Genomic DNA, 14,147 nt, shown 5'->3' with positions numbered 1-14,147 from the left:
TTCAATGATGAGAAAAGCTTACATTTAGTTTAAACATAATGTAAATAAATTTAAATCCCCAAAATAGAATTATAATTCTAAAAATTCATACTATAATTCTTCTTCAATGTTTAAATTACAATTAATTAAAGTAGTTGATTTCAAATAGAGTGGAATTATGGGCTGTACATCATTTAATTTTATGTGCTGATTGCTACATAGCCAAAGGAACGTGAATTAAAATGGTTCCACTTTTGACCAGGAGATGGAGCTGTCATGTAAGATGCTGCCTTTATTTATTTATTTTTCTAATTTAGCATGCTGTTTTCTAACAGACATTGGGTACCATCGAATGAGTGTCAGAAGAGAAAGCTAAGGCAAAGGAGGGAGGATGATGTGGTCATCCTTTCTTGTTTTTTTCTTCTTTAATGAGGATAGAACACATGTGAGATTTTACTTTCTACTCCAGTAAAAATTCTGAAGAATTGCATTGGAGACTGTTATATTCAACACATACGTGGATTCTGTGTTATGATTTACATTTTTCTTTATTTCAGGTAAGCCAGCATGATTCTATTTTTGACTTATCCACGGATCGTTATCTATGTTAAGAATGACATTTAATATAAGATGTGTGCTTTGTTAGCTTGTATTCAGATCTAAGAGATTCAAAAGCTCTAATTCTAGCTGTTGTGCAATTTAAAATCTTCCTAGGCTGAAATGAGCTCTGACTATGACATACCATATTTTATTTTTTCTTTGGCTTTCTAGCTGTTGGTGTCTGTCTCTGGCTGTATTTGTTTACCTTTTAAAGGTAAAGCTTTCAAAGTGAAGGATGGGTTTTCCTTTCACAAGGGAAATACTGCTCCTTAATGCAGTGAACAAATTGTAGAGATATAATGAAGCAGATTAGCATGGCAGTGGCTCTGCCAAAGCCCAGGGCTGAGCCTTCTGATTGCAGCCTCAGAGGCAAGCCAATATTCTGAGTCCAAAGGCCTTTTGAACGATTTCTGCTGGCTATGATGGTACAGATTGTTTATGTGTTTATTTTTACCTCTTAGAAATAATACGTAAGTCATTTCTCCCACATGAATCAAGATTTATGTAATGTGTTTAATAGACTTGGAATGAGACTATAGACCCTCCCTCCTCCCCCAGTATGGATGTGAGGAGTGTGCTGAACACAAATTAATTGCCATGAAAATTGATTTTTTCTGTATTTTATTGGATTTGGGATAATAGAACTGTGGCCATTTTAAACAGTTGATATTATAGAAGGTGCTCACATTTTAAATTATTTTAGGTCATGTGACACTATCTGTGTTAAAGAGTGGAATGACTCAGGAGGTGGAAGTTGCATGCAACAGCCTTGCTTCTCTCTGCTGCTTCTCGTGATTTCCCTTAAATCCTTGCTTGACTATTATCAGAATAACAGGAATAAAGACATATAGAAATCCTACATTTAAAAACCACTGATTTTCATTTAGAGAAATTTAAATAGATTTTACAAATATTTTAAAAATAGTTTCGTAAGATTGTTTTTAAATGCCTCGCTTCTTTCTCCTGTGGAAAGAGCTGTGTGTGTGTGTGTGTGTGTGTGTGTGTGTGTGTGTGTGTGTGTGTGTGATGGTGGAGGTGGCAGGCGGTGGAGGTGCATCAGGATGTTTTTATCTCAGTCATTGTTTTCCCATAAAGAGGTAGTTTTGCCATGTCAGATTGTGAAACCTATGGGGAATGATTTTATAGAATGGTTTGGACAAACCATGAAAAAAACATGTTTTTTAAATGTGTGGAATCGATAGAGTTTGTAGTTCCACATGGCTCCATATACATGGAGATTTTTAGAATTACAGATATTTAACCATTTATCCCCATTATCATTTAAAGAAAAGCAACTGTAATTGAGACATAAGGTGGATTTCCCAGAGTCACGTACTAAATTACAATAAGGCAAGGCTAAAACACTGATTGACAGTTCCATATCTTCCATAGCAGTAACACAATTTACCTCTAGTGTGAACATATCAGGATGGCATAGACCACATATGATGATATTCACTGTGCATGTGTGTGCGTGTGTGTGTGCATGTGTGTGTGTGTTTGGTTATATTCTGTAAAATAGAGTTTCTTTCAGCATACTGTTGCTCGATGGCATATTATATGCAGTGCTCAATTTTCTTAGTTTTCTTGTCAAAGCATCCCAGAAAACTGTATGACAACTATGGAAACTCTGTTTCTTAGTATGCCTTTTTCATTATTAGGTGGTGTATACTCTTCTACCCTATGCTCATGAATGATGTGGATGGCCACATGACTTTCCCTCCTACCTAATAGAAAAGATTGTACATATAGGTTAATTTATTAACAGCTATAAGAATATCATCTCATGTCCAAGCCTTTCCTCCTTTGTTCACTTACTAGGCACAGGCTTTACCCTACTTTTTCAATATCTTGAGAAAAGAAAGGGATTAAAATGTGTCATGTCTACATATATTTGTGGAATACCACGTATCAACCAAGTGTCCATGGTAGAGATAAAGAAATAATTAGTCACGGAGTTTACCTCAGGGAGGTTAACATGCAAATATACATGTGCAGATACCACTATACCTCAAAATAAGGAATGAAGAAAGATGAGAAAGTGAATGGGACAGAAATATCAGCACCTATCTTGTGCCAGGCACCATGTTACATCCTGGGATTCAGAACAAAACAATAATGTCAATTTCTGTCCATGGGGGGCTCAGAGGAAAAGATTTTAGGAGGATGTGACAGTTAAATTAGACCTTTAAGAGTGAATTGGATATAAATAAAGAAAAACAGAAAGTTGCTTATTCCAGGTACATAGGTGAGGCAAGTAAATACAAGAAAATGGAGAACGATAGGCATCATACAGGAAAACTGTAGAGAAAGGTAAATAACCCAATCTGTTTGAAGCTTCTGTTGTTGGTGTTGTTGTTGCAGTTGTTTTTTTCCCCCTGGGGCAGTAAAAGTAAGGATAATGAATTTGGCTTTTGGTGTTATGCATTTGACATACTGGCACATACTCATACACTGGGGTGTTCTATAATGAGCTGAACATGTTATATCCATGTATCAGATTAGTGGTTAAGGCTGAATATGTAGATCTGCATGCAGTTGTGGGCAAAAATTAGGTCATACATAATTAAACATTAATGGGGAACAAAAGAGAAGTGAAGATGACTGGGGGCATAATTGTAAGATTAGGAGAGTAAAAAAGTGTAGAAAAATATTATTAAATTGTGTGAAAATAATGTGAGAAGTTGACAGAATAACAATATCATAGGAGGCAAAGCAGGTAAATTGAATATCAAAATAGGGATCAGAAACAATAGAAAACCCATAAAGGGGTTGGTTCATAAGAGGATAGAGTAAAGATGATGGATTTAGTTATCATTATTAGGTCATAAATGAATTTTAAGAGAAGAGGTTTAGTTGAATGGCAGAGACAGGGGCTCTGAGGACTGAATTGGACATGAGAAATCTGGGGAGTATATTTAAGTTTTAAGAGGTTTGCCAGGGAAAGGTAGGAGAGATAACATTTTATACCTTGAGAAAGAAGGTACTGTTCAGGGTAATTTAACTTTAGTGAGGATTAGAAAAACCTAAGCCTTTTGTAGAGTAAGGTATGAAGTCAATAGAGAGAAAATTGAGGAAAGAAGAAACAAAAGTACGTCAAGGTCCTGAAAGAGACAGAAGGAAGGTTTGAAAATGCCTTTCCTTGACACAGGAAGAAAGGGTGGTTGATGATAATGAGCAAAGCTGGTGTAACTCACTTTGGGTGGCCTGTTTTTCGAAATTAAATCCTTGTCTGTAAGACGAAGTATCTCCTCTGATTAAATCAGTTTGTTCCTCAGTAAAGGCTATTTGTGGCATGTGGACTTTGTGGAAGAAATAATTAATCCTCAGTAGCAAAATACTTTCCTGCAGAATATATTTTAGTCACATTAATTCTTGAATTGGAGACTAATAACACTTTCACATGAAGCTTTTACATACTTCAGTTATCAATTTCTTATTCATAACCACCTATTTAAAAACAGGTTCTATTTAAAACTCGTATTGAATTAGACCAACACGTATCTATTATACATATCTAGTTGATTACTAAGGGCTGGTTTGCCAGCATCTAAATTAATTATTCAAGTTCTTTCCTTTTTTGAATCCTTCAGTTTCATTAGCACTTTCACCAGGACTTGTGTAGAGAGAAAGTCAATGTGATGGCCAGGCGCAGTGACTCACGCCTTTACTCGCAGCACTTTGGGAGGCCGAGGTGGGCGGATTGCCTGAGGTCAGGAGTTTGAGACCAGCCTGGATAACATGGTGAAACCCTGTCTCTACTAAAAATAAAAAATTAGCTGGGTGTGGTGGCAGGCACCTGTAGTCCCAGCTACTCAGGAGGCTGAGGCAGGAGAATCGCTTGAACCTGGGAGGCGGAGGTTGCAGTGGGCTGAGATTGCACCACTGCACTCCAGCGTGGGTGACAAAGTGAGACTCTGTTAATTCACCTGTCATGCATTCACCTGTCATGAAATGGCAGTGGGAAGCCTTAAAGAAGGCACAGGCATTGATGAGTTATGTATATATTTTGCTGATAGTAATGAATGCCATTGGCAATATAATAGTGGCCACTGAAATATTATTTCTATTAGGAAAAGATAACCTGCATCAAGAATATGAGATGAAATTCTATTAAAAATGAAAAGTAGATGGGCCATGGTGGCTCTTGCCTATAATCCACTTTGGGAGGTCGAGGCGGGCAGATCACCTGAGGTCAGGAGTTCTAGACAAGCCTGGCCAATATGGTGAAAACCTATCTCTAGTAAAAATACAAAAATTAGCCAGGTGTGGTGGCTGATGCCTGTAATCCCTGCTACTCCAGAAGCTGAGGCAGGAGAATCACTTAAACCCAGGAGGCAGAGGTTGCAGTGGACTGAGATCGTGCCACTGCACTCCAGCTTGGGCGATAGAGAGAAACTCTGGGTCAAAAATAAATAAATAAATAGAAAAGGAAAGGAAAGAAGAAAAATAAAAGCTGACCTCTCTATAACACTCATACATTAGTGTTATCTCCTCTTTATCCATTTGAGTTTAGTGAAATTGGAGGTTGGTGGAAGGAGAGGTAGAGGTGGATTTTGCAAATCAGAAGTATAATTTTTTTTTCTGGTAATGTTCCATTAAACTTTTCAGTCAAAACCTTTATGTGGAAGAAGACATAATTACTAACTACATTAATAATAATAATGAAAAAATTTTATCATGTAATATCTTTTTGTTTATTAGTGAAACATTTTAGAGAAATGATTTAAGAATCAAAGGTATTTAAGTATATTTTATTTATTGGAATGTGATAAAATATTTTTGAGGGTAAAAAACTGTGATTTCAGTTAGCTGTTTGTACTTACTAAAATAACATTTAGGGGGATAAAATGATCTTAGGAAGCAATTGCCCACGAAAAGTGTTTTGAATTGTTTAGATTATTTTTATAGTTTTAAGTTGTTAAGTCTTTTGCTGGTATCTAGGATTAGTTGGGAGTATAATATGCTTTGAACATGAACATGTCTTTGTGTTATTAGCAAATAAGTATACAATTATGTGATTGTGTAATTACTCTGCTACATCTTGTGTTGTGTGATATGTATGGGGAAATGACAACGAAATAACAGTTCTCTTAAGCATATATGAAGGGTAGTGGTTGAAATATCATGAAAAAAGGAAAGGGAGATTATGATAACATTATGATAAGTGAAGACTGACACTATCCCTCTTCTCTGAATAACTGATATCAAAATGTGAAATGTCTAAGGCATGAAGCAAGCTGGTCAGGGCAATGGTGACGCTGTCTCTGTATCAGCCCAGCATTTCCAGCTAGGATATTTTCCTTCTTTTCTGTGTGATATTGTTTGGCTCTGTATCCTCACCCAAATCTCACCTTGAATTGTAGTTCCCATAATCTCCACGTGTTGTGGGAGGGACTCGGTGGGAGATAATTTAATCACGGGGGTGGTTACCCTCATGCTGTTCTTGTGATAGTGAGTTCTCACTCGATCTGATGGTTTTATAGGGGTTTTTTCCCCCTTTGCTTGTCCTTCTCTGTCCTGACACCTTGAGAAGAAGGGTGTTTGCTTACCCTTCCGCCATGATTGTAAATTTCCTGAGGCCTTCTCAGCCATGCAGCACTGTGAGTCAATTAAACCTCTTTCCTTTATAAATTACCCATTCTTGGGTATTTCTTCATAGCAGCATGAGAAGTGACTAATACACTGTGTCTCCCTGGATTGAGCAAATGAGGGAGCCCAGCAATTGTCGGGCAGCTAGGATCTGCGAGAAGTGCTTAGACCTACACTTACTATTTCCTGAATTAACAGTCCTAGAAGACAGGAGCCTAGTTATGTAGACAGGGTTACCATAAAATGTGTCATCTAAACCAGGGTGCAGTTTGTTAATAATTTCTCCACAACGACAGGTATAAATCAAGATGGTTTCAGGTAAACTGGGATGCATAGTCACTCCACTTCTAAGGGTCAAGAAACTTCTACATTTAATCAGTCTATTCAATTAAATTGTTTATGATTTTGTTGCCTAAGTGTAAGAAAGTTAAAATGTGAAATGACCTATCAGTTAGACAAAGGGCATTCAGCTAAGCTGCTCCAATTACTGGCCTTGTTATACCACCAACTGAAATCTCTAATGACTCTTGTTGAATCCTTAGTTATATCACCAGGAATGATGTCACTCCAATAATGTTAAGCCTGACTTTCCAGGGAATTCAATTGTGTGCAGAAAAAAACTGTTGGTAAATTATGCTGTTATTACAAACCTAGATTCACAGCATCATAAATCTATTCAAATATAAAAGTAAAAGCAGGATAAAATATGGATTCAAATTATTTCCACATTTGGATATGCATCTTTTAAGGAGTTTTCATGAATGTGTAATGCTTAGAAGACAGGAATTTAGCTCCAAGAACACTGGAATTTTCTCCACTGGCACTTTCTACCCAAATCTCGGTAATGTCAATATGCATATGTATGGCCTCTTAACAAACTATCCTGTAAAGTAGTTAAATCATTTTCCTCCAATGATCATGTTTTTTTTTACCCTTCTTCAGACATCCACTCCCATGGTTTTTATCTTGAAACTCTTCATGGCCAGTAACTGTGGCCTGCCCATAATCCTTCCTTCATACATCCTACCCTACCTTTCTAGAGCATTTCATCTAGAACTCCAGTTCAATCCTTTAATCACACCAGCCCTCTAAATAATTGATCTTGTCATACTTTGATTGTCTCTCAATAAATGTCCCCTTTCGTTTCATTAGATAAATTCCACAGTTATTCATAAAAGTCACTCCTTGTGTATACATACATACTTCACAAACTCCCCCGCTCAATGTTTCTTTGTTTGGTTGGTTTTTTGGTAACTGTCTGGCTAAATCTTCACCCTCATATTCAATTCCCACCTTACTTCATGCCTGCACTTTTGCAGCTGGACACACGCACAAGTGGGTCCTTGATGATGCCCAGCAATCATGCCACATGTCCCTAGATCGATGCCCAGCAATCATGGCACATGTCCCTGGATCACTTATTCTCCCATGGTCTTGTACTTAGATTTCATACGCTTTCTTTTCTCCTCAAACCACCAATACCTCCTACCTTGACTTCACTCTCAGTTGACAACTTTGTTTCCTAAATCAGTGAGAAAATTGAAACAATCAGAAGAGATTTTTCCCTACAGGTTTCTATCACTACATGTGCCTTCCTAACAGGTTCTGCACCCACATAACCTGACCTCCCACCCATTACCTTAAATCAACTATCCCTGTTTCTATCTAAAATCATTCCTGCATCTGTGCGCTAGATCCTACTCTTTCTGACTTACAAAAGGGCATCTCTAGAGCATTTTATTTCTCTGTCTCTCCTGCATTAGTAATTTTAGCTCTTTATTATATTTGCATACAAGCATTTTATTATTGCTCTTATATTTGAATTTTTTTTACTTCCTTCAACTATCTTTTTTTATTTTTTGTCGTCTTTGCAAAAATACTTAATGAAAGTGTTTGCTGTATTCTCTCTATCTATGTCTCTCTTTCTATTCTCTTTTAAATCTACTTTAGTCAAGTTTTTACTATTACCATTTTACCAAATCAGCTCCTGATAGAAATCTGATGACCACCCTATTGCCAAATTCAGCAGTCCATCCTCAGCTTTCATCTTACTTGACCATCCAGCAATATTGGAGACAGTTCATTACTGTCTCCCCCTTGATACACTGCCTTCCATTGGATTTCAGGATAGCACACAATTTTGACTCTTCTCTTAGCTTATTGTTCACTCCTTCACAGTCACTTTACTCTTTACTCTGCCTTCCCAGACTTCATTATTTGGATGTCCCTGATTCTGTCCCTGATTTTCTTTTCTTCTTTATTTACTTTCTTGATCCCATTGAGTTTTATGGCTTTAAATGCCATATAAATCACGATGACATCCAAATATTTACCTCCAGTTTTCTGCCAAGCTGAACTTGTGTGTCTAACTGCTTATTTGGCTTGGATATCTAGAAGACACTGCAAAGTTAACATCCCTAAACTAAATTTCTGATAGTCCTCCCAACCAACCTGCTCCAATCCCCACTTTCCCCACCTTACTTTTTTCAGGAGATAACTCTAGTTTTCCTCATCCTCAGGCTAACAACTCTAGTATCATCCTTGATTATTCTTTTTCTCTTATATCTGACATTCAATCCCTGAGAAATTCCTGTTGATTTCAACTTCAGAATATACCCAGGATCTATGTGCTGCCACCTTCCCACTGCTACCCCGCTCAAGCCACCATCAAGTTTCTCGTGGATTTCTGCCTTAATTTCCTAATTGGACTTTATTCTTCTACTTCTCACAATCTATTCTCAACATGGCAAGAGAGAAGTAAGATTACGCCACATCCCTGCTCAATATTCCACAAGTGATTTCCAGTTTTCTCGGGGTAAAAGCCACCTGACAATTTCCAAAAAGGCTCTATTTAGCCTGGTCTCCATCCCATTACAGTATTTCTCTGAATTTGTCTCCAGTTTTTCTTTCCCTCATTCACTTTCACTATTTCTTGAATATTGCAGGAACACTTCAATTCTTTGGGCTGTTTCCTCTGCCTAGAAGCCTTTTGCCTCGGGCACTTACATGACTAACCTCCTCACCTGTTTAAAATCTGAGCTCAAATGTTGTTTCTAAATAATATCTACTCTTTACTATCCTATTTAAAAATCTCAGCCCCCTTCCTCTAACTTCATTCTTATCATCTCCCATATTCTTCTATACTTTCTTTTCTTTGTTATCATTTGCTTTGCTTTGTTCTTTTTTTCTTTTCCTTTCCTTTCTTTTCTTTCCTTTCCTTCTAACACATCACGTTATAGCATACTGTATACATTGTATTTCTCCTGTTGGTAATTTAAGCCCCAAATGGGCAGAGATTATTATCTGTCTGGTGCACTGATGTTTCACAAATGCTTAGAACACTTCCTGATCTATAGAAGAGACTAAAAATGTTTGTAGAATAAATTAATGAATCTTAGAAACTTAAATTTATTCCTTTAAGCATACTAAGGGGCACTATGCTTTCTCTTTCACTTTATTGGGCTGATTCACATTTACAAATGACCCCATGCAATCTGCCTGATTTTTCATTCAGTATTTACACCAATAGAAATAAAATGCATATTAGTGTTATAAAATCAAACCTTAAATGAGAGTAAATGTTTGCTTGTTCATCTTGTAGATTGTGAGCTCCTCAAAGTCAGGAACTTGGTCATCATATCTGTCTCCCAAATACCACACTCAATGTCTGGCACATAAGAAGTTTTAAAAATATGCTGTTTTAGTCATAGGATGAGCATACACTTAAAATTTAATATTGGTCCTGCATATGCTGCGTCCTGAGCTTTCACTATGTAGGTTGCTTTAATTCTTACAACCGTGTGGAGCGAAGCATTGGTCTCATTTTACAGATGTGATAAAGCTGGTTATTTTGTCCGGGACTTAATCATTGCAGTATTCTCACTGTCTAATCTCTAGTGACCATATCACAGGAAGTTAATTATACTCTTTTTTTAAAGATAAATTGAAATAATGCTAACAATGCCAGATTTCTTGGAAATGTTTTGTTTTTAGTTTCAGTTAGAAGCACGCCTTAGCTTAGTGAATAAGGGACAATGAATGTTATTTATTTTCCTGCTCAATTCAGTTGGGAAAATTGACCTCATCGTTTTGTGCTTTCAATCCCTTAAGTGTAATAAAATTATTTACTACCTTAGTTTATATAAATCACCAAGATCTAATGGAAGCCACCCAGTTAACTCTCCTAAAGAGTCTTCAAGCATGTTTTGTTCTAAATCGCAGCTTAGGTATTTTCCATTGTTTACCACCTAATGTCTATACTACTTTATTTATAGAAAGTCTTATCTAATATAAATATGCTAACCAGCTATGATAAAATTGATCCCTTTCCACATAATCATATATGAAAAAAATTCCACTGAATATATTTCTGCCCTCCATAGGTTCCAGGATTTCAGTGAATTTTTCTTAATAATCTCCTCTGCTTCAGAAATGTATATAAACTTTTGTCCTAATCAAATCTAACTCAAATGTCACTTCCTTTATGATGTTCTCTGTTTTCATATGCAGCATATACTTCCATTATACTCTGCACCTATCTCTACACTTGTAATGTGAAGTAGCCAGATATATGTGGACCTGGGTCATCTGTCATATTTAATTGTGTACTATATAAGGACAGATATTGTTTTGTATGGTTCTATCAAGCTACCCAGTATCTACATATACTGCCTTCCATAGGAGGTAATACATATGCTGAGCTCTACTCATTTAAAACTTCAATCAAGGTACTATTGGAGTTTCTTAGTTTTACAACATAACTTTGTCCTACTTCAAGTGACCTATTAAAATAGCTCTTAAAAGTTTGCTTTAATACAACTGCCTTTAATAGCTTTTAAATTTAGTGTTTGAGTAGACTTTATGGTGATTTGTAAAATGATATGGATATGGTATATAGACAATTTTAACAGAAACGTAAATAATAATTATAATTTAGGGAGACAGTGCCCTCTTGCTCTCCCTATTTCACACACACACACACACACACATACACACAGGCACACACATACACACACAAAAAAATCTCTATTTCCAAATCTTGTTCACAAAGAGCTAACTCCACGAGTAATTTTTACAACCAATAGCAGATTAACCAACAATAGTCACACAAACATATACACACATGTATACATAGCCTAACTCCCCCACATCATTATTATCTATCTATCTTCAAGAATGCAACTTATAAAATACAATGACCTGGCTGCTATAGGAAAGGATAAAATGTAGGTTGCAGTGTTCTTCTGACATTGAGATGGCAAGGAATGTGTTTTTTGCAAGAATTTCAAAACCTGAATTGTAGAATGATTTGAGATACTGCCTTAACTACCAACAAATTTGATCTCGTGTTCTTCATCATTTTTCTGAGATTCTGGTTTCCCAAATTTCTGACCTTAATTGACTCAACCAAAAAAATCTGCTTATTATTAAAGACCATAAGGAGTAATCAACAGAACAATATATGATTTAATATAATATTAAATATATTTTACAACTCAAAACATTCTAAAAGATGTGATGGTTTCTGACTATAATTCAGTATATACTATTTTAGTTTTAGTGACAGTGTTTCTAACAAATACAGGAAAATGTTTCAGAACCTAGTGTCCTTTACAGCAAGTAGCAAAAACAGACTCAGGAACATGTAAGCAAAATCTAGCCAAACCAAACCAACCAACTAGACAACAACAACAAAGTGTGTTGCTGAATGGCTCATAGACAAGGACAAGTATTTGGGATGTTCTAATATAATAGGTGGTAAGAACCAATGGAACATCCGTGATTCAAGTGAGAGTGGTGGTGGTAGAAAATAAAGCAAAAGAAACGATAATAGGAGTAGAAATAATAAAAGAAAAAAGTCAAAGGGTGTATTTTCACATGTACACTTTCAAAGATAGCATGATGATATTTTGTCTCAGGAGTTTCACGCAAAGTGCTGCATATGTTGATATGTTAGGTCTCTTCCGGCCCAGTGAAGATTATCTTGTGTGGTTTAAGTTCTCTATGCCATGAGTGAGGTAAGGGCATTTATTCCCCAGATCCTTCCCTGCCAGATTACTGTGGTTGAATGTAAACACCACAACTCCTGCCAAGTGGCCCCTACTCCCTCTGATTCTAGTAATTATTTCCTCCTTTTGCCTCCTACTGCTGCTAGCCTTGGGGTGCACCCTGCTTTGTTTATTTTCCTTAACCCTAATATACCTTTGTAAATAATCCTTTTTTATTTTAATCTCTCAATTAAAATCTCCTCTTGGGGTGTGTCATCTGTTTTCTGCTAAGATTTGATTAATATAATAGCTAACATTTATGAAATATTTACTATAATACAGGCACTGTTGAAATAATTCACATGAATCCAATTTTTTTATCCTCACAACGATCATGTGAATTAGGTACTATTGTGACTAAATTTAAAATATGATGCTACTGAAGAACATAGATTTTAAATACCTTCATGATCATATAGCTAAAAACTAAGACAAAATAAAATCCAGGAGTCTGACTCCAGAGTAGAGCTTAGATGTGATAGTAATTAATGTGCTTTTAAAGAAAATCTTATATTGTTGGTGTCTATATAAATCCCATAGACAAGATCTAAGTACGAAAAAAAAATAGAAGCAAGTCAGGAAAACTTAGTTCACAGGTAATAAAACTAGACACAGATATCTAAATTTAGAAATATCCCATGCACATATTCTGCATATCTGAATGCATCAAGATATTAATAAAAATCTTAATTCTTTGGAAAAAATATAGAGGGGAATTTTTTTCAACATTTGAAGAAAACATTTAACTAATATAAATATATCATACAAGTTAACTGCAAAATCTATCTGCTGTCTATCCTCGTGTTCAGTTATCAAGTATATATCGTTTAAATTTAAGATGAAAAAAACACTACTTAAATCCCAAAGACTTATTAAAGTAAAACTAGTAAATGCATTTTACTTATCAGTTATTTCTCTGAAAATGCACTTTTTTAAATTAATTTTTTATTTAAAAAAGAACATCATGCCATTAAACAAAAAAAGGAAAATTTTATTTACTAGGAAATTCTTGCTGATTTTTACATAGGGTTGTGACAAACAAAAGTCAGATTTTTATTTTTTATTCACGATAAGGAGAGATTTTATCTTCAGGGATGATTACAAGGTGGGGAAAGGGCAAGGATCTCAAGAGTTAGGCAAAGATTTCTCTTTTAGAGAGAGGAGTAAACAAGGCTAGAATGAACTGGGTGGAGAGAAGAGGGATTTAAGGGTGGTATGATCTGACAGAGAATGTTCCACTCTGAGACCAGCCTGCTACCTTGAGGGACTATGTAAGGGGGGTGGCGTGCTGCCTCATCTTGAAAGTAAGTCAAAATTCAGGGGTTTGGGGAAAGTAGAAAATCTTAACCAAAATTTGGTTAATAGGCATTTTGTTCCCATTGGTCAGTGGGGACGGATAGTTTAGCTTATCATTTATGAGGTAAAGAATGGGAATTTTGAAGTTCTGTGTTGGGTCTCATCATGGGTGAATGGGGGACATTTGTAAGTTTTGCCTGTGCTATATGGGGAAGGGTCATTCTTTACAGTAATTTCCTAGAACACGAAAGGATAGGGGGGTTCTTATTATTTCATCTACATGAACTGGAACAGAAGATGATTTCACTGGTTTATTAAACTCCTCAGGATCTTCTACCTGCCCTTCTTAACCTTTACTTTCCAAATTCGCTTCTGTCTCCTTTCTAGAGCTGGTAATCTTTCTTCCATGAAGTTCACGAAATTCTTCATGACATGACATAGACTTTGACAGTTCTGTTTTTGATGTGCATAACACCTACCAGATTGATTTGTGATAATATCATTGAGAGGTCACTTATAGCCTATTTATGACTCAGCAAACCATGGTCTTTTACAGCCTCTTTTAAGATGGTTTGGAGAGATAAAGAATAATATTTCATGACATGTAAAAATTATATTAAGTTTGAAGTTTAA

General features: G+C 35.9%; 1 protein-coding gene across 2 annotated transcripts in view; it reads left to right on the top strand.

Annotated features, from left to right (window-relative positions):
• Positions 1-297: 297 nt before the first annotated feature.
• SCN2A (sodium voltage-gated channel alpha subunit 2) overlaps positions 298-14,147 on the top strand; it is a 152,075-nt gene continuing 138,225 nt past the window's right edge. For both annotated transcript variants that reach the window (XM_030797166.1, XM_030797165.1), the window contains exon 1: positions 298-536. The gene's annotated coding sequence lies outside the window, so the exon portion shown is untranslated. The remainder of the gene's footprint in view (positions 537-14,147) is intronic.

The sequence above is a fragment of the Nomascus leucogenys genome, chromosome 17 (assembly GCF_006542625.1).
Source record: "Nomascus leucogenys isolate Asia chromosome 17, Asia_NLE_v1, whole genome shotgun sequence".
Taxonomy (NCBI): Eukaryota; Metazoa; Chordata; class Mammalia; order Primates; family Hylobatidae; genus Nomascus; species Nomascus leucogenys.
Note: the sequence above shows the minus strand (reverse complement) of the source record. Positions and strands in the feature narration are given on the sequence as shown.